This window comes from Piliocolobus tephrosceles, chromosome X (genome assembly GCF_002776525.5).
Source record: "Piliocolobus tephrosceles isolate RC106 chromosome X, ASM277652v3, whole genome shotgun sequence".
Lineage (NCBI taxonomy): Eukaryota > Metazoa > Chordata > Mammalia > Primates > Cercopithecidae > Piliocolobus > Piliocolobus tephrosceles.
In genome coordinates, this window is record NC_045455.1 from 78,496,493 (window position 1) to 78,516,154 (window position 19,662).

The window sequence follows — 19,662 nt, forward strand, 5'->3', positions numbered from 1 at the left end:
CATTGTGGCCAAAACCATACACCCCCAATAAATGGCAAAAGTTGAATTGAAACCTAGGCAGTCTGGCTGTAGAATTTGTGTCCTTATCACTCTACTATAGTGCCCCATATCATCTACTTGAAAAGTCATTTGATCAGTCTGATTTCATTTCCTGAAATACCATTTTATTTGATACTGTATGTAGATGAGAACCATTTCATTTAACATTTATTTATTTCCTTAGAAACTTATATAACCATTTTTTTTAAAAAAGGCAGACCCAGATAAATCAAGACCTACAACTGGTAAGAAGGACTTTCTCTAAATAATAACATTATGCTTTTCTCTTTTTCAAGAATGGCCTGATTTTAAAAATTAGGTAACATGTTCCAGCCTAAAATGGCATCTGACTAGCAGCAGTTTTGCAAGTCCTCTTAAATTTCCACAAAATTCATGTCAGAAAAAAAGATATTTCATAAAAAATGTTCCTATTTTGTATATGTAACTGTTGCTGTATCACAGAAGATGGAAGGATTTCCACTAAGTTCAAATATAATGCAACATGGATTGTAAAACAAACTTGATGTTACGCTAGTGAATTGCTTTAGGAATCATGCAAACGTGTCCTCCAATAATCAATAAGAAGGTCCGTTGACCATCTTATCTACTTCTTTTTTCAAAATTAGTATGCATTATCTACATTAGTATATATTCAAATCCACTAGGAAACTGGTCTTCTGCACATATACTATTTCTACTTTTTGAGGCAACCGAGTATCTTTCTTTGGTCTTCTGATGGAACTCACTTCCACTTTAGATCTAGGAAGAGATCACAACTTGTGGAAGAGAGTAGTTAAAATAAAGTCAATTGTCTGCTGTGAAATGTCTCCAGGTTGGAATGGAGAAGAGTTGTGCTAAGACAAGTAGTTTTTGGCATAGATGTCTTCCTAGAGTGTGGATCACCAGAATGGGGTGAGTCGGTAAACAATTTTTCTATCCTGGGGCCAGCAGACCCTCATCCAATGGTAAGTAAATATAATGCTGACAGCAGTTAACATTTATTGAGCATAAATACGTGCTCAACCTTGTTGCAAACACTTTACATTCATTAGCTCATTTCATCTTTGCAATAATGGCTTTCACTAGCTGTATCCAGTAAGACACTGGCAAATGACAAAGGTGCTGCCCAACCCCTGCCTTCCAGCTGTCATGATTAGTAACTGGCCAACACCTAAAAGGACAGAGAAGGCACCAAATGCTATTTGGGGCCAATTCATAAAAATAAAGGAAGGTATCAATGGTAAAGAATAGATAGCTTGGAAAGAGGCATTGATAGAAGAATGTGGTTTATAGTAAAGACATGATATCATCAATCTGTGTGAAAATGAAGTATTAATTCATTATTTTCCAGTTGTAATAAACAGTACTGGTTTCCTGTTTTGGAAAAGAGAGTTAGATCGTTTCTAAATAATGCATACTTAAATGAGTTCCAAATATGTTGGAATTATATCTAACAATAATAATGAGGCAAAACTTACACATTGAATATTTTGTTTTGATCACTGTTGTGTTTTATCTACAAAAATGCTTTGGTCCTCATAACAAGCCTATGAGGTAGGAACAATTATTTCACTCTTTTACAGATGAGAAAACCAAGTTATATGGAAGTTCAGTGACATTATCCAAGGTCACACAGCTTATAAGTGTTCTTACAGCCATCTCATACTTAACATGTCTACCAATGAATTACTAATCTTCTCCCTAAAAACATATCCCAACTCTGACCTTCTCCATCTTACAATATCCTTTACTCAGAGTCACCTATATGCTCAAGCCAAAAATCTCACAGCTATGCTTAACTCTTCTTACAGCCTGCATACATTTTGGAAAATTCAGTTGAATCTATCTTCAGACAAGATCTTCAGTCCACCTCTACTTTGTACAAATTGGTAAACACCATATTTCCTGGTTTGTTTCAGTAGCCTCTTAACTGTTTTCTGTGTTTCCTCCTTTGCTTCCTTCAGTCTATCCTCACTATAGTGGCAAGAAAAACACTTTACAACATAAATCAGCTCAGCCCACTCCTTAACCTGGAACACTGCTCACCAGGGAATCCCTACAGCCAGTTCTCTAACCTCCAGATTGTTACTTAAATGTCTCCAGATTAAGGAAGACTCTCCTGACAACTGCTTAAAATTGCAACCCACCACCAATATCCATCACTGACAGCATTTTTAGTCCCCATACCCTGTTTTTTTTTTTTTTTTTTTTTTTTTTGAGACAGAATCTGGCTCTGTTGCCCAGGTTGGAGTGCAATGGCGTGATCTCAGCTCACTGCAAGCTCCACCTTCCAGGTTTATGTCATTCTCCTGCCTCAGCCTCCCAAGTAGCTGGGACTACAGGAGCACACTGCCCGCCTGGCTGATTTTTGTTTTTGTATTTTTTGTAGAGACGGGGTTTCTCCATGTTGGCCAGGATGGTCTCGACCTCCTGACCTCGTGATCCACCCACCTCGGCCTCCCAAAGTTCTGGGATTATAGGCATGAGTCACCACGCCCGGCCCCCATACCCTGTTCTTTTAATTGCCCTTTAATATAGTATGCAATTAACTTATTTAATATATTTATTATTTTTGTCTGTCTTCTTCAAAATATCAGTTCAGCAAGGGCAGTGTCTTATCTGTTTTGCTTACAGATGTATGGGAAGCACCTAATACAATGCTTTGCACTTCATAAACTATTTAAACATAGACTCCATAAGTATTCGTGGAATGAATGTTCAGACTGGGATTTTAAATTTAGATAATATGATGCCAGGGTCCATGAAGTAATGACTAAACAATTGCCTTAAACATGAAATCATTTTTTAAAAGCTTGAAAAAAATAAGTGAATATGAGAGGAAAAAGATATTAGGAGCATTAAAGTAGTAAAATAAATTATCGGGGAAAATTTGATAGTTTAATGTTTGCAAGAATGAAAAATCCTTAAAACAAATAACATTACCTCCAAATTTAACAAAGAATAAAAACTGATAAATATCTTCCATAAATATGAGAATGTACTAATATTCAAATATTAGGAGTTATTACAAACCAAATGGGGGAAAAGTAACAAAACCCCCATAAGTATTGAAAAAGTGTGTAACCTCACAAAAAGAAACAAATAGCAAAGCATACAAAATATAAAAGCCACCGTTTCTAGTAACACAACTCATTATTTGAGATACCATTTTCTTTCAAGTAGGAAGTCAGCCAAAATAAAAAAAGAAAGGAAGAAAAAGGACCTTAAGGACGTCCCATGTTGATGAGGGTTCGATGCAACAAGCTCCCTTATGACATACAGCATGTACTTTAAAATATTCCTGCATCATGACACATGGTTGTGTTACTAGGAATCTATTTTGAGGACATAATCAGAGATACAGACAAATATGCTTGTATAACGGCTTTCAACAAAAGTAAACCAGTAGGGAGTAACAGTATAAAAACAATTACATTTTCAAGACCTGAAAAATGCTTAAGCATTTCATAGAAAAATGTAGTGATTCATTAAAATTAACATTTTTGAATAAAATTCTGATAACTTAGAAAATGTTAAATTTTTCAAAAAATAGGCAGGTAATAGCTGTGTGTATAGCACCGTCATATAGGTTAGATTGGAGCCTCATTACATTGATGACAAAAGGTAGATTCTAAAGCCTGGGGCAGGAGCCAGATCCAAAAGTTAAGCTGAGGTAGAGGCCCTTCAGTGACTTTGGGCGAGCCCTTGTGCAGTAGGAGGTAAAGTCTTGGTCACAAAGGTGGAAGACAGGTTACATGGGCATCAAAGACAATGCTAACCTATTTCTTAATTTATCTTAGCATCAGAAAGGCCATTATCATATACTTCACGATGGCATCATACACAGATGCATCACTGGCACATAAAAATGCTGATGGTGACACACGTGCATGAATAAATTCTCCAAATACTTGTCTCTGTGACTTTGTCTCTATGTCTGAGGTACAACAGCTTTGAAACAAAGTGCTTCATACAAGTTACATTATCAATTCCTAAACAGAACAAGAGTCTTTAGAAGTAAATTGAAAATTGTATTCCTAAAACAATTGTGATCCCAATTCTACAATATACTTTAGCTATAAATAGACATTACACAAAATTGTTTTACTGCTATCATTTCTTGGGTCATTTGTCTCTTGCTAATTTGGAAACAAGAGTGTTTTCTTGTTTTGTTTAACAAGGTACTAAAAATAAATTCTAGATAGCATATAACATTTTATTGTAAATTTCTTTGACTTCAATGAAGTGCATTTTATGTGCAGTGCAGGTTTGTGGAATGCTGCCAAACTCATATGTTTAAATTGTTAAAAATAAACTCTTTGAATTGCTAATGACTGTAGTATATGCAATTCACCAGACTGTTTAAACAGATTTCAAATAATTTTCCTGTAATTGCTAATCATTTTGTAGGAGTCATGAAACCAGTAATCAATAATCACATGAAACTGTTGAAAAGGAGTCTCAGTGATCAATACAAATTCTTCTTTCCGTGGGAATACAGCCTGCTCAGATGGCTGACACACATAATGCTCTCCTTGGTGTTCTTTTCTGTTATGTATTTATTGCAGTTTCATAGGCACCTTTTTATGGGAAAAAATAACAAATTAGAAAAAAAATGGTAAAATATCTCTTTGCTGACATCATGACAGAGATAATATTTGCTATAAAGAACAAATCCTTAGAGGGGTAGGAGCATTTAACTTGGTACAGATGCTAAGGATGCAAAGTAAAGTTCATCACTTCGAAACAATGGACAAGTTTGTCACTGATCAGCTTTTCTCTTGCATGTATTTTAATATGCATTATAAAGACCTATACTTATCACAGTATGTGGATTTCTATCTACCAGGGGTTTATCTCAAAGATATAAACTCAAACACAGTATGTAGAATTTTGCTTTGCAGGCTGACAAGAAACATTGTCAATAAATGTCCCAAAAATACTTATAGTCACATTAAATGAAATAGATTTCCATAGATATATGTCATCTCCTCTCCCTTGTCAGAAAGTGGACTTGAATTTATTATAATGTTATTACCTTATCTAGTGAGAGATACATTTTGCATATTTTTAAAAGCCATCATCTAATGTTAAGGAAAGTAAAGAACTGTTTAAACATGTCCATGTATTCTTCTTGAAGTAAAGAGTAAAAAGAGTTTCAGGAAAGGAAAAGAACCTTTTTGTTGTTTTCTCTTTTGTTTACTGCAGAAGCATTGTAGAAACCAGGCTTATCTCAATGTACCTTAGTATTTTGGGAAGGACTAGAGGTAGTGCTCTCAGAAATTTAGAATAGGGGTCTAGCTGAGCTGGGAATAAACCCATACAGGAGCAGTTAGGCAGGGAGAAAGATAAATTAACAAATAAGAAAAGTGACTTAAAAAAAAAGCAGCATGCACAGTTACCCCAGAGTGATCTCTGGTAATATCCTCTTTACTCATGTGAAAACTACTTACAAAAACCTCAACTCGTGTGAACTCTGAAGTGGGTAGGGGAAGATAAAAAAGGAAATTCTTTAATTTTGTGCTTTAGAATCTGAATATGGATGCCAGTTTGTTGGTTTATATTCCTTGGGAATATTCCATGGGAAGAAACTGGTCCTCCTTGCAGTCGACACATCACAGCTTCCCAGGTGTAACAACCTAGTTGGGACAGGAGAAAACGGTTGCTCCTAAGCTTTTGCGTAAATTGGAATCAGGCATCTGCTGGAATACCATCAGAGACCAGCAGCTAATCTCAGGGCTTTCAGAAAACAACGGAAATCCGGTAGAAACAGAGTCTCCAGGAGGGTAGTTGCCAGCTAGGATTCCTCAGGGGCTCCACTCTCTATCTTACACATGAACTCTGTCTTTCTCTGGGTCATTGGGTCACAACCAATTAAGCCTTTCTGAGTGACAAGCTGGGAATCACCGTGTTGCAGTTACAGCAAGTGTTATTGCCAACTTTGCCAATAGCGTGTATGTGTGGTTTCTGTGTGTGTATTCCTCTCTGTACTTTAATCTTATTTTCATGTGTGAACACTAAAGAGATTGGACAAGAGATAACCTTTATCTTGAAATCTCACTCTCAGTAAGCTGGTACCAGTAACACACACACACACTCGCACACACGCACACTACCTGCGGCCGCAGAACTTTGCACCCTTAGGCTGGCTCGCGTCTTAGGGTTTTGGTACATTTGGTGGAAACTTGCTGATTTCCTATGCCTTTTGGAAACACCAAACTGGGTGGGGGTGGTTGGAACGCTGTGGCTCATCATTTATTCATTGCGACTGTTTCGATTGTTGACACTAGTGGCAAGCCGCATCCTTCAGCTCTTGCAAGGGAAGTCTGACACCTTGAGGACAGGAAAGGGGGTGCCAGGCACCCAGAGAAGCGGGAGTGGGAGAAGCTTTGAGAGTTGCAGGGGGCTACTTTCTTCCAGTCGGGTGGCGGGTCGCATGGGTGCTTGTTGACCAGGCTGGGAGCAGGGCATTCAAAAGCTGGGTGTCGGAGCGCACTGAAGTCCAACACGTCTGCGGAGACCGCCCTAAGACTGGAGGTGTGTCTGGCTTGCATCCAGGGCCACAGGGTAGATTCTCGCCACCGACCTGGCTGGATGACGGCTGGCTGGTAGTGAACTCCTCTGCCCACTGGCTGACCTCAAGCAGTTGGCCCCGGTAGGTGGAGGTTATTCGAGGGGGACGAGTTGGGGACGGAGCGTCAGCTCCTGCCAGCGCGCGGGTCTCCTCCACCTCCAAGCAGTGTGGTGCGTGGGACGCGCATCTTCCCGGACTATCCCTTTCCAGCGCGGTCTGTGCGGACCCCGAGCCGGGCAGCCGCCAGGGACGGAAGGAGGGGTGCCTTTCTCTGGGCTCATCCGCTATCAGCCGTGGGAACTCTTAACTTTATCCAGAGGGATCGGTGAGGGCGCGGGTGGGAGAGGTTCTCCTCCCCTGGCGCTTACCTCCCCTTCCCGGGCCGCCCCTCCCCCGCCTCCCATGGCTTCGCTTTCAGAGCATCCTCACTCCGCCCAGTTCGGTGCCAGCTGCGTGGGCTCCAGCTTCGTTCCTTTTCCTTGGAATGCTCCAAAACTCGGCAGCGACTAAGGGAATTCCATCGGAATTTGCCGGGCGTGCTCTCACCCCGCACGGCACCCGCGCCGTCCGTCCCCGGATCCCATCACTTCAGCCCGAAGATTGCAACTTTGCAGGTAAAGAGGATGTCGCCTCGGAGCTCTGTTCAACCGGAGCTACACCTCGCCTTCTTTCTGGGATCTCGGTTAAGTTTCCTAAGCTGCCTGGGAAGCCGGCTCTCTTCTGGGAGGCGGACATCCCTGGGGGGTTACGAGTTCAAAAGGTTCTGGCTGTATGGTTTCTCTTCAAGGCTCAGGAAAAAAAAATCTGTGAAGCTTTCGGTGGTTGACTCGGGCTGAGCAGGAGTTTGGGGGTGCTTCTCAGTCTTCCACCGCACTCAGCTTTAAAGCAGGGGAGAGGGCGAGGAGTGAACCCCCGGTGTGACTTATATGGTAAACAAAGGCGCTGTAGCCACGCCGTGGTGCTGGGGAATGTGGCCGCTGTTAGCCTTTTATGCATTTGGGGAAAATGGAGATCTCGGGGGCACCTGGGTGCATATAAGTGAGGCCTTAGCTCTCCGGCACTTAAAGTAGGGGCACGAAGGAAGTAAAGTGATCAGTATTCTACCGATCGATTACATTCTGCGTCATTTTCATTCTCTGTCAAGAAACAGAAACACTTTAATCCGTGTTGCCCTACCCAGGCTAGTGATTCCCAGTTCGCCTGGCAACCGAGATTCCAATGAAGCCAATAAAGCCCAGGACCCGGTTTGCTACTTGGTTAAATCACTGGGATTCACTGCACAACTTGTTGTTCCAGCTGTGAACTCAGCTGCCTTTTGTGACTAGAGACAGGAGTATACGGGAAAGGCATGAGGGTTTAGGAGAGCTGAGGAAAGGGATCTCTTATCTTGTCTGCCTGCATTCACTATGGTGTATCCCTGTTCACATGGCTTCTTAGGGAGGTCCTTCCCAGTGAAATTCCATAGCTATAAAATGCAGCAAGTTGCTTAAGGAGTAAGCACCAAGCCAAAGGAGTAGGAGGAGACAGAAGGAAGCTTTAGTTGTTTAATTAAAAAAAAAAAAAAAAAAAGACAGACTTGTAAAACTTTTTCAGTTTTAATAAAACACCGCCTCTTAGGGCTCATATAATTTCTGCCTTTCCTTTCACAGTACATAATCACAACACCAAGAATATTACCAATTCTTTAACAAAAGGGTTTACTGGAGGGTATTTTTGGTTTTGGGGTGTTTTTTGGTAAAACTCTAAATTAGACATTGAGAGTAAGAGTGGGCAGAGATGTTAAAATGCTGAAATCTTCATCATTGTGTTGGGTTTGCTATTTAAAATTACATTTATAACGCCTACTTTTATTCACCTGGACACTATTGTCCATAAAATATCCTCCTTAAATGTTTAAGGGGGAAAAAAAAGCAATAAGATCAATTTCAATTTTCTTGCATACCCGTCATTCTGAAAGATGTATGAGTTGGACTACATTTTCATTACTTATAATCTTTAAAATCTTGTAATTGTTATATAATTTATTTTTCTGTTGCACTTATTTCCAAAAGGTCAAGATAAAAATGCATAAATAAGTCCATGACACAGTTAAAGTTCTATATGAATTTTATAGCTATTTTAGTTATTCAACCAGTAAGAGGCCAAATAACTTTTCATATAAAATAACCTTAATCAATTCATACTTTGTATTAAGAAGAAGTAACAGAAGCAATCATTTTATTCCTTCTCATTAGAGGAAATTTTAATGTCTTATTCTATACACACATTTCAAACTAACTTTCTAACTTATGCTCCATGGAGAACTACAGCCATCTATAGGACTGAAAAGTTACCTGTTTCAACATCCTCATTTAGGAAACCAAAGCTAAATAAATATTTAAAAACAACAATTTATGTTTATAAACTATTACATCATTTTAATTGGTAAGGAATCTGGAAGTTAGATCGGCTATTTTTCAATATTTGGATGGCTGTGTCTATCAATACTTTTGTGAACTAGATGTTATTAAAAACTTCACTGTAATAACTAAGCTTAGAAAAATTGCTGTTTCCTAATTGTAGATGAAAGATAGAAACAATGACAATCATTGTGTTAAATTTTTCTTTTATGATTTAAAAGTAATAAACATATCTGATCATCTAGTCAAATGCTATCAGCGTACCCTGTGAAAAACATAATTACATTTGTATTGAAATATAATAACCCCCTTTAAGATGCACTGATTTTAACCCCACTGAATTAAAAATACTTTTAAACATGTATTTTTTGAAATAGTCTGTTATATTTTTATACCTGTATGTTTAATTGCCAGGATTATTTATGGCAGTTCAGATGATCAGCATTATATTTAGCAGCTGAAAACTGAAATAATTTCTCTTTTCTGATCTACGCATGTATTGGAACAAAAATAAAAATATGCACACATTTGTTCAATAGTAAATATTGTGACTATCAGTGCTTAAAGTTAATATAGATATATAACTAAAGATAGATTTATGAGAAATACTAAGCAGTAGGTAGAACTATAAAATTAGGAACTGTATATTTTATGAAAATATGATTGTTGTATTTTTGAAAATAATGTCAGGTAAAGGGAAAATACAATAAACTATTAAATTTTCATTTTTCCAAAACCATCATTGCCATATAGTTTATGAAATCAAATTCTAATGTGCACTTTGACTTTAGAAATTGAATTGTCTGGACTCATTTGAAACAAGTGTTATTGACCTCTTTAATGCCGAGGGAAACCCCACCATGATTATTTGGTTCTCATTAAAAATGAGGTTGAGAGGAGACAGCTCAAAGTAAAAACTTTGCCTTTTCACCTAATTATACCCTATACTCCCCCGCAAAAAAATATTAAAACTGGTTCGATTCAACCCAAATTTAACTGGGAATTTGTTTCTATCTAGTTATAATGAAGAGTTGATTTAGAACTATCTTACTCCTCATGTTTTCTATTTCTAACCCTTCCAGAGGCATTGACACCTCAATATTTTAAGAGATTTGAGAATATTTTGATCAGGGATATAATATCATGACTGTGTCTTTTTAATCAGCACAAATATAGACCTAATTTTTGAGAACATTAGTATTACCGAAATAACTTTATGATGCAAAAAATACATTTAGGGAAAGACACCGTTTATTTGGGAAACTGAAAATTAAAGGCAAGAGCATTGAAAATGTATTAATTCAAAACCATGTGGTTTCATAAACTATTTAGCAAATTAAGTGCTGTATCTAAATGTTTAAAAAATCTAAATGACCCTCCTGAAAGTTGTTTAATTTTAATAGGATAAGAAAGAAATAGTTTCAGAACTTGATCTACTATTGTAACTAAACTGTATGTAATATCCTATTAATATTAATGTATATTTTATCTGTCTTTTTAGAAATATAGCAGTGTCATAGAATAATGACTTCTTGAGAGACACTAGATGACACATGGACACAGTGTTACATATAAAATTAGAGATGTTAATTAAAACATTAATTAAAAAATATGCCTTGATAGCTTTATCTAGCACACTGCATTCTCTTGGAGAAATGACAGTGAAATGAAATGAATCAGATATTCATTAATTATATTCTGTCTGTAGTTTGCTGTTAGATTTTGAAATATGTCGAAGAAGTCACCATGAGTAATTATGTCAAACAAATACTATCAAGAGTTGAAATTTACCTGAAACAGGACCTATTGTGAAAAAAGAAAAGAGAGAAAATGGGCCAATATTTATGAGAATTTAATGTACACTTGGTGCTATGCAAGAAACTTTGAAAAAGAAAGCTATTTTTCATTGTTATCTTAACATCTACCTTGAAACTGAAATATTATCACATTTTAACAATCCGAGAAAGATGAAATTTATGAAAATCACAAAATTGCTTTGTGGGAAGGCAGGATTTGAAGTATATCAAATCCCTTCACTATCAGATACTACATCTACCTGAGAGTAAAGTCTACACTCTTTTTACTTAATTCCTGTGGTTTCTAAGATACAGTCAATAATCTTTTAATAAGGTTCATAAATTCATTTTTTTCAGTTATTTATTTCTTGAATTTTAAAAATATAGCATCGGAACATAAACAACTGTCCCCATAATGGGGATAGAATTTGAAACAGTAGTCCGTTAAAATTCTATCAGTTTTGAAGCAGAGCAAGAGGTAAGCTACATGTCTTGAGCAGGATGATCTCAAAATGACTTCGTTTCGTATTCTTAAATATACATCTGGTACATGTAAAAAGAAAAAAAAGTTTGTTTTTATGGACAAAGTTCAAGATTATATTTTTTTAGAATTATTCATGAGCTTATAATTTATAAATAAAAAGTTTTCATTCCAAACTTTTGAACATTTGTAAGCTGGTAATAAAATGGCTTTATTAAGAAAAAGTCATGCTAAGACATGTTAGGTTTATACTACATCTTATCAGTGTTATGTAAAATTTCTAGACAAGTGTATTTGTTTTAGTTTTATCTGAAATTTTGATTTTCTAATTATTGTAGTGTCCCTTGGTATTTGAGAGGAGCTCTCATTCATGCATCCCAAAAGACATCGATTAGCTGGTGCCAAATCTTAACAAATTTGTCATGATACTTACTAAGCATATATATGCATTTGCGGTGACAAGATTGTGTCCAAAACCTATTGACATTGAGGTTGAAGGAATAATGTCTTTACATATATATAATGCCATTACAAAAATTATCACTTAAATATTATCCATTCAGTAGATATTTGTTGAATATTAGTAAATGAATAATTGAGTCAATAGATGAATGGCACATGCGTACGCTTTTCATTTTTGTTACATTTTCTGGCAAAGTTCCCTCTGTCTAGAATAACTTCTACCTTTTTTGTTTCAAAAAAAATGTTCTTCAGACACTAAATCCTGGTTAGTGCCTAGTTAAATCCAGTATGACCGTCTCCTTTAAAGTTTCCTTCATTTCTCCAGATGTCCCAAGTATAAATACAAGCAAAGAGCTTGTTATATTCTGTCTTGCAGGTTGGTAGAGGTCTGTCTCCAGATCTAGACAGTAAACTTTTTTAAGGAAACCAGAGGATTTTCAAAACTGTGTGAGTTTTTAACTGAATTAGAGTGCCATAAATACTATGCTTCATAATTGACATAATTAATGTATTTTATACTTTCATAATACTGTACATGGCTAAATTTTTAGCATATATTTATATAATGATGCCAGTCGTGATAATGTTGCACTTATACAATATAATGAGTACCATATTATTTCTTATGTTACAAAAATAATTTACCCACCATTATTCAATAAACTTAACTTTCAGTCAACTACTCACTCTATAACGCTCATTTTTATAGGATTTATATAACCAGTTATTAATGTGTTTCAGTTTAAGTGGTACCGTGCCAGAATTCTTAAAGAAGGGCTTTTATTCCATTACACTATGAGAGGAGTAGTTAGAGTTGAAAGAGGACAGATACAAGTATTTCTCAGGAATGCTTACTGAACTAAAGAAAGCCAGAGACTTCCCTGGAGTGAGGATATTTGGAAAGTAAGTTGAGAGTGCATTTCAAAGACTTGACAGTACATGATGTCCCATTGTGTGTGGCATGAGGGATTTTAAAAAACTTTTTTCATTCTACTTCATTGACAATAGAGTTTTTACAGATCAAGATTATGAAAAGTGTTCAGATACTCTGCTATATTTTTAGTGCATTTCATCTCTAAATGATAGTGGAGAAATAACAATTTGCATACCAGGATCATAGTTCATAATACATTGTAATTTTCATTTTCACAGAAGTAGTATAATATCACTGACTACGTGCTTTTTGAATAGATGAGTGAAATAAATGAATGCATAAATGGTTGAATTACTCTGTTATCGGTTGCTATGCTCAACCTCTTTAATTTAATACACTATTCATTCAAGTAGCTGACCATACACCAATATGAACCCCCCAAAATACAATGGAGGGATGACACAACAGACATAGTGTACATGAAGTGAAGAACAGAGAACATATCATGATTTATGTACAATCATCTTCGCCATTTATGACAGCATGAGTATCTTTTTATGTAAAGATCCCTTTCATTCTAAGGTAGAGTGAAGCTGCATGCCCTGAATCACATTGAGGTCTCACTTTACATGAGTGTTCTTTTGTGGTAGTTGCAGTTTGACAAGCAGAGTTGGGTCTTCTTTAATTTTATCTAGAGCCCAATATGTACAGGAATATAATTTATATGTGTATACAACATACATATATGTGTGTACGTGTAAACACACATATACACATACATGTAATAACAGTAAATAACAAGTAATAAAGAGTGGGAGACTGCTTCTGAGTGTGAAACACAAATTATTATTGAATAGTATAGAGTAACCCATAAAGGACCACAGGATTTGTTTGTGAATATATCAGTATCCCTATAAAATGGTTAGATTTGCAATGAATGACTTGGAAGGCAATCTTATTTAAAAGTATGTTTCTAAGTAGGCATCCTAAATCTTTCTATATGATCATACAGTCATACATCAAATATGTCCTGAGAAAGGCATCATTAGGCAATTTCTTCATTGCACGAACATCACGGAGTGTACTTACACAAACCTAGATGGCAGAGCTTACTACATACCTAGGCTATATGGAATAGCCTATTTCTCCTAGGCTACAAACCTGTGTAGCATGCTACTGTAGTGAATACTGTGGGCAATTGTAAATATACAATGGTAGATATTTGTGTATTTAAACATAGAAAAAGTACAGTAGAAATACAGTATTATAATCTTATGGGCCCACCATCATATACACAGTTCATCATTCACCAAAATGTTGTTAAGTGATGCATGACTGTGTATTTCTCTGTCTACACACATGCACATATACACACACACAAGCACACACTTTACTGAGGCCTTAACAATCACTCTGCTAGATGCTGAGGATACAGAGATGAATAAGACATATTTTCCTTTTTCTTTAATATTTTAAGAAAAGTTTGTTTATAAGCCTCTTATCATATTCCAGCATTCTATATTATCTAAAACATATTTGGCAACCTTATTTTCTCTTGATCCTTTCCCATGACAACTGTGAACTCACTAAATAAATAACATAAATTATATTACAATGAGTAGAGTCTATAGTTGACATTTAAAAGATAAAACAGAACAAAACAAAAACTTTGGGCCATGGTGGAATAAAACTAAATACATCCTTTTTGCCACTAATTATTATTTTCTATAAGAGTAGGACTTAAGTTTTTTGACTGTAAATCCGTTGTTAAATTTAAATAGCATTATTGACATGATTAAAAACAGTGTTTTGCTTTTGTACATAGATACTACCAAATTACCACTCACAGGCTATGTATTTTAAGAGGTAAGTTGTTTTCCAAAGTCTGGTTGGATTTTTGGTGTTATAGCTACATGTTGCCCTATCCCACATGGAACCAATGAAGCCACTTTTGTAGTGAGGGATATAATGATCTGGATTCTCACCACCCTACCCCTTTCTCTTGAGACAGTAGAGACTTTGGCTTAAGAGATTCTATAAGGTCAGATCAATTTTAGAGAAATCTAGGAGTTCTCAAGGCCCATTGTTAGTGTTTTCTCATGGGCTCGTCTGTCTACTGCTAAGTCTATTGAAAACCTAGAAATAGACTACCTTTCTCATGGCCTTTAATCTTGAAAACAAAAGAGGGATTGGACTAGATACAATCATCTTTTTTACAAAAACCATTATTGGAACCTGCATTCCTAGGACTACCAACAGTGCCAGAATTTCTTCCTGTCTGAGGGTTATCATGCAAAATAATTAGAGTGCCTACGTCTAAGCATCTGAGAGCCTCTAAAATAAAGGAGAAAGAATATTTAAAGATATGTCCCTCTGCATGTGCTGTATAAAAAGAGATGTTGGCATCAGGGAAAGTGTTATTTGCTTATCTGGTTCATTTTAACCTCACAGCTTAACATTTTGATTTGTAATGTGCAAGCTACTTGGAGCTGAACTGCACATTTTCATTTAGCACTCCAGCACGTTCTTGGAACAAAGTGAACCAGCAAATGATTTTGCCCTTTCGTGAATAAAAGAAGCTTTAATAAATAACATTTCATTATAGTAGTGTTTATGATAAATATTTTTCCATCAAATAAAAATGTCAACAATTTTAACCTGAAGAATAAGAACTGCTTTGCATTCTATTGTATTTAGCAATGAACCACTAAAACCAGAACTTAAGGCAGAACTTGCTTAAGCACATTTTTTACCAGTTACTACACTGCTGTAATTGAAATATTGTATATAATTAAATAGTGAAAATTACCTTTTTAAAATTAATAATTAATGGCAATAATTATTGCCAACATCAAATGCAGAAGATCTGTTTTTAAATTGTAACATTTTAGCCTCTGATTTTTTAAAAATGTAAATATCTACAAAGTAAATATACAAGCCAGTTGAGAAAAAGTAAACAAACTGAGCACTTGGAATGATCAATTTTTGAATAACCTAGTATATCTGAAGCATATAACCTAATTCATTTCAGTGTATCTAAATGAAGTGTTTTTAAAAGATAATCTACTTTCTTATAATGCTTCTGGTTTTGAGAGTCAAAATGAGATCTTTTCATCTTTGATATATAAAAGGATTATTGTCAAATACTTAATGTGATCAATGAGACTCTCTAACTACTCATAAAACACACTGGAATTCAACTGATTTTAGAAGGGTTTCAAAGTCTGCCTGAAACTTATCTGGATTATTTTAAATATAATGAAATAGATACATAAGTAAACCAAAGACAGCGACTGCTCAAAGGGTTTCACACACCCTTTGTTTCTTCAATACTATACGCTGCTAGCCCTCCATCAGTCCTACAAATGGGAATTTTCAATTGTCTAATTGGACCTGGGACTAAGGCTACTCCCTCATGGATTGGAGGCTTATGACAGAGGAACTGCCGTATATGAATTCACATTCCCTGCTGCCTCAACCATAGCAGGGTGCTTCCATATGTAGGTGGTGCATATGGTGAACATGCATATTTATGAACATTTATAAAACTGTGGTAAGATCATGTTTTCATGGTGAAACGAAATTACCACCTTGATTAAATTATGCCTTCTGATGAAATCCCATTACTGTTTTCTTTCTTCTCCATAGGTTGGACATAGACATTTCTTCCTAGTCTATTTAAGAAAATTTTATATGAAGAAAGGCTTAAACAAAAATATTTAAAGAAAGGCGATTTCAGGTTATTACATTGTTCCTTTGTGTACAAGAAAAGGCACATTGAATTTAGTCTATTGTGCTTCAGAAAAATGATCTATTATTCTCTCTAGGGCATTATGAAATTAATATTATTACATGGTTGGTGGTGGGGTTGAATGTTTTACACTGAAATGAGTGCCCAATATAATCCTAAGGAAAAATATTAAAAATATTCACCAAACAAATATGTTCAAATGTCCTGTCTAAAATAGCAAAATACTTGATATATTACTGATATTGTTAATCATAGTTAATAGTTCATTTTAAAAACCGTTTAACATTTTAATTTTAATTCACGCAATAAATACTTTCAGTTCATTTTTCTAAACTCTTAGCAGCATGGTATTTTGAAAGTGTTTGCTAGTTGCCAGAAATATAAGTGTAAGACAAAACAATGCTAAATATTTATCCATATGTTTGATGAGCTATTTTTATCTTTACTTCTTACCCTAAAGTAAGTTAAAATAAATTGGAGGATGGTATGTTTATCTTTTAAAATACATAATTTCTATGTACCAACACATGTGCATGGGGGCAGGGATGGGGAGCCTGAGCTGGATAGATGATTTTTTATTTTTCCAGAAATAATGATTAGTATGTTTCATTTTCTATTTTATTTTTTTTATAATTACAGATATCATATGTTTTTAGATGACATCTATTCCTTCTAGTACCAACATGTATCTTGGTAGATTAAGAGTTCTCTTTAGTATACGTTTCAGTGTGAGTATGTTGACAATGAATTTTTTTATTTTTGTGGGATTGAAATGTTTTTGTTTTAACCTCACTTTTAAAGTTTCTTTCATTAGCTAGAGGATTCTAGGTTGAAAATTCATTTTATTTCAGTACTTTCAAAATGCTGTTAAATTGACTTTCAACTTCCACCATTTCTGTTGAGAAGTCAGCTGTGAGTCTGATGGTACTCTTTGAGGTTAATGTGTGTTTTCTTTTTCTTGTTTTTATGTTTTCTCTTACTTTTTTATTATCAGCAGTCATCCAATTATGTGTCTAGATGGTGTCTTTATTTCTACTGTTTGATATTTGGACACTTTTTAAAGCATGGCTTCCTGTCTTTCATTATTTTTAGAAAAATTTTAGTCACTATCTCTTTAGATATAGCTTTGACCTTCATTTTTTCACTTCTTAAGATCTCCAAATAAAGATGTATATAGCTTTTTACACTATGTCATGTTCTAGTAAACTTTACTTTTTCTTTTAATGCTTTTTCCGTTTATTTTTGTCCTCTGGGTTGTAATCTGTATATTTTATTTACAGCTCTCTCTTCCCATTTATGAATCGTCTTTTTTTCACCATGTCCTATCTGTAGTTAAACTGATTTATTTATGCATTTTGCATATTTTTTATTTTTAATTTTGTGGGTACATAGTAGGTGTATGTATTTATGGGGTACATGAGATATTTTGATGCAGGAATGCAGTCAGTAATAATCACACCATGGAAAATGGGGTATCTGTTCACTTGACCATTTATCTTTTATGTTACAAACCATCCATTTATGCCCTTTTAGTTAGTTTTAAATGTAAAATTAAGTTAGTTTGACTTTAGTCACCCTGTTGTGATATCAAATACTACATATTATTTATTCTTTCAAACTATTTTTTGTGCTCATTGTCTGCACTTCCTCTCAAACACCACTACCCACACCAGCCTCTGGTAACTATCCTTCTACTCTTTATCTCCATGTATTCAATTGTTTTGATTTTTGTATCCCACAAATAAGTGAGACGATGTAATACTTGTCTTTCTGTGCTGTCTTTCTGTGCATTCACTTAACATAACGACCTCCAGTTCCATCCATGTTGTTGCAAATAACAGGATCTCATGCTTTTTTATAGCTGAATAGTACTTCATTGTTTATATGTACCACATTTTCTTTATCCATTCATCTTTTGACGGACACTTAGGTTGCTTACAAATTTTGACTATAGTGAAAAGCACTAAAACAAACATGGGAGTGTAGATATCTCTTCGATATACTGAGATACCCTGCAGTGGGATTGCTGGAATTGCTGGATCATAGAGCAGCTCCATTTATACGTTTTTGAGTAATCTCCAAACTGTTGTTCATTGTGGTCATATTAATGTACATTCCCACCAACAATGTATGAGGGTTCCCTTTTCTCCATATCCCCTCTAGCATTTGTTATTATCTGTCTTTTGAATAGAAGCCATTTTAACTGGGTGAGGTGATATCTCATTGTAGTTTTGATTTGCATTTATCTGATGGTCAATAATGTTGGGCACCCTTTCATATGCCTGTGTTCCATTTGTGTGCCTTCTTCTGAGAAATATCTATTAAAATCTTTTGCCCATTTTTTATCAGATTATTAGATTTTTACCTATAGAGTTGTTTGAACTTCTTATATATCCTAGTTATTGAACCCTTGTCAGATGGGTAGTTTGAAGATACTTTCTCCCATTCTGTGGGTAGCCTCTTTACTTTGTTGATTGCTTCCTTTGCTGTGCAGAAGCTTTTCAACTTGATGTGATCCCATATGTCCATTTCTGCTTTGGCTGTCTGTGCTTGTGGGGTATTACTCAAAACATTTTTTCCCAGATCAATAATCTGAAGAGTTTCTCCAATGTTTTCTTGAAGTGGTTTTATAGTTTGAGGTCTCAGATTTAAATTTTTAAGCCACTTTGATTTGATTTTTGTATATGATGAGAGATAAAGATCTAGTTTCATTACTCTGCATATGGATATGCAGTTTCCCAGTATCATTATTGAAAAGACTGTCCTTTCTCCAGTGTGTATTTTTGGCACCTTTGTTGGAAATTAGTTCACCGGGGGTGTGTAGATTTGTTACTGGGATCTCTATTCTATTCCATTTGTTTAAGTGTCTGCTTTTATGCTACTATTATGTTGTTTTGGTTACTATAGCATTATAGTATAATTCAAAGTCAGTAACATGATTCCTCCAGTTCTGTTCTTTTTGCTTAAGATAGCTTTGGCAATTCTGGGTCTTTGTGGTTGCATATATATTTTAGAATATTTTTTCAGTTTCTGTGAAGAATGTCATTGGTATTTTGAAAGAGATTGCATTGAATCTGTAGATTTCTTTGGGTAGTGTGAACATTTTAACAGTATTGATTCTTCCAATCCATGAAAATGAAATATCTGTCCATTTTTGATGTCCTTTTTAATTTCTTTTATCAGTGTTTTATAGTCTTAATTGTAGAGATCTTTCACTTCTTTGGTTATTTCATAGGTATTTATTTTTATGTGTAGCTATTGTAAATGGGATTACTTTTTTATTTCT

At 35.3% G+C, this 19,662-nt stretch overlaps 1 protein-coding gene across 7 annotated transcripts in view; it reads left to right on the plus strand.

Annotated features, from left to right (window-relative positions):
* The first annotated feature begins 6,396 nt into the window (after window positions 1-6,396).
* Window positions 6,397-19,662, plus strand: part of TRPC4 (transient receptor potential cation channel subfamily C member 4) — a 195,695-nt gene continuing 182,429 nt past the window's right edge. For 3 of the 7 annotated variants that reach the window (XM_031934951.1, XM_023208693.2, XM_023208691.2), the window contains exon 1: window positions 7,050-7,227. The gene's annotated coding sequence lies outside the window, so the exon portion shown is untranslated. Of the gene's footprint in view, window positions 7,228-19,662 lie in introns of all 7 variants that reach the window. The other 4 variants (XM_023208687.2, XM_023208690.2, XM_023208688.1 and 1 more) reach the window with 3 other exon arrangements.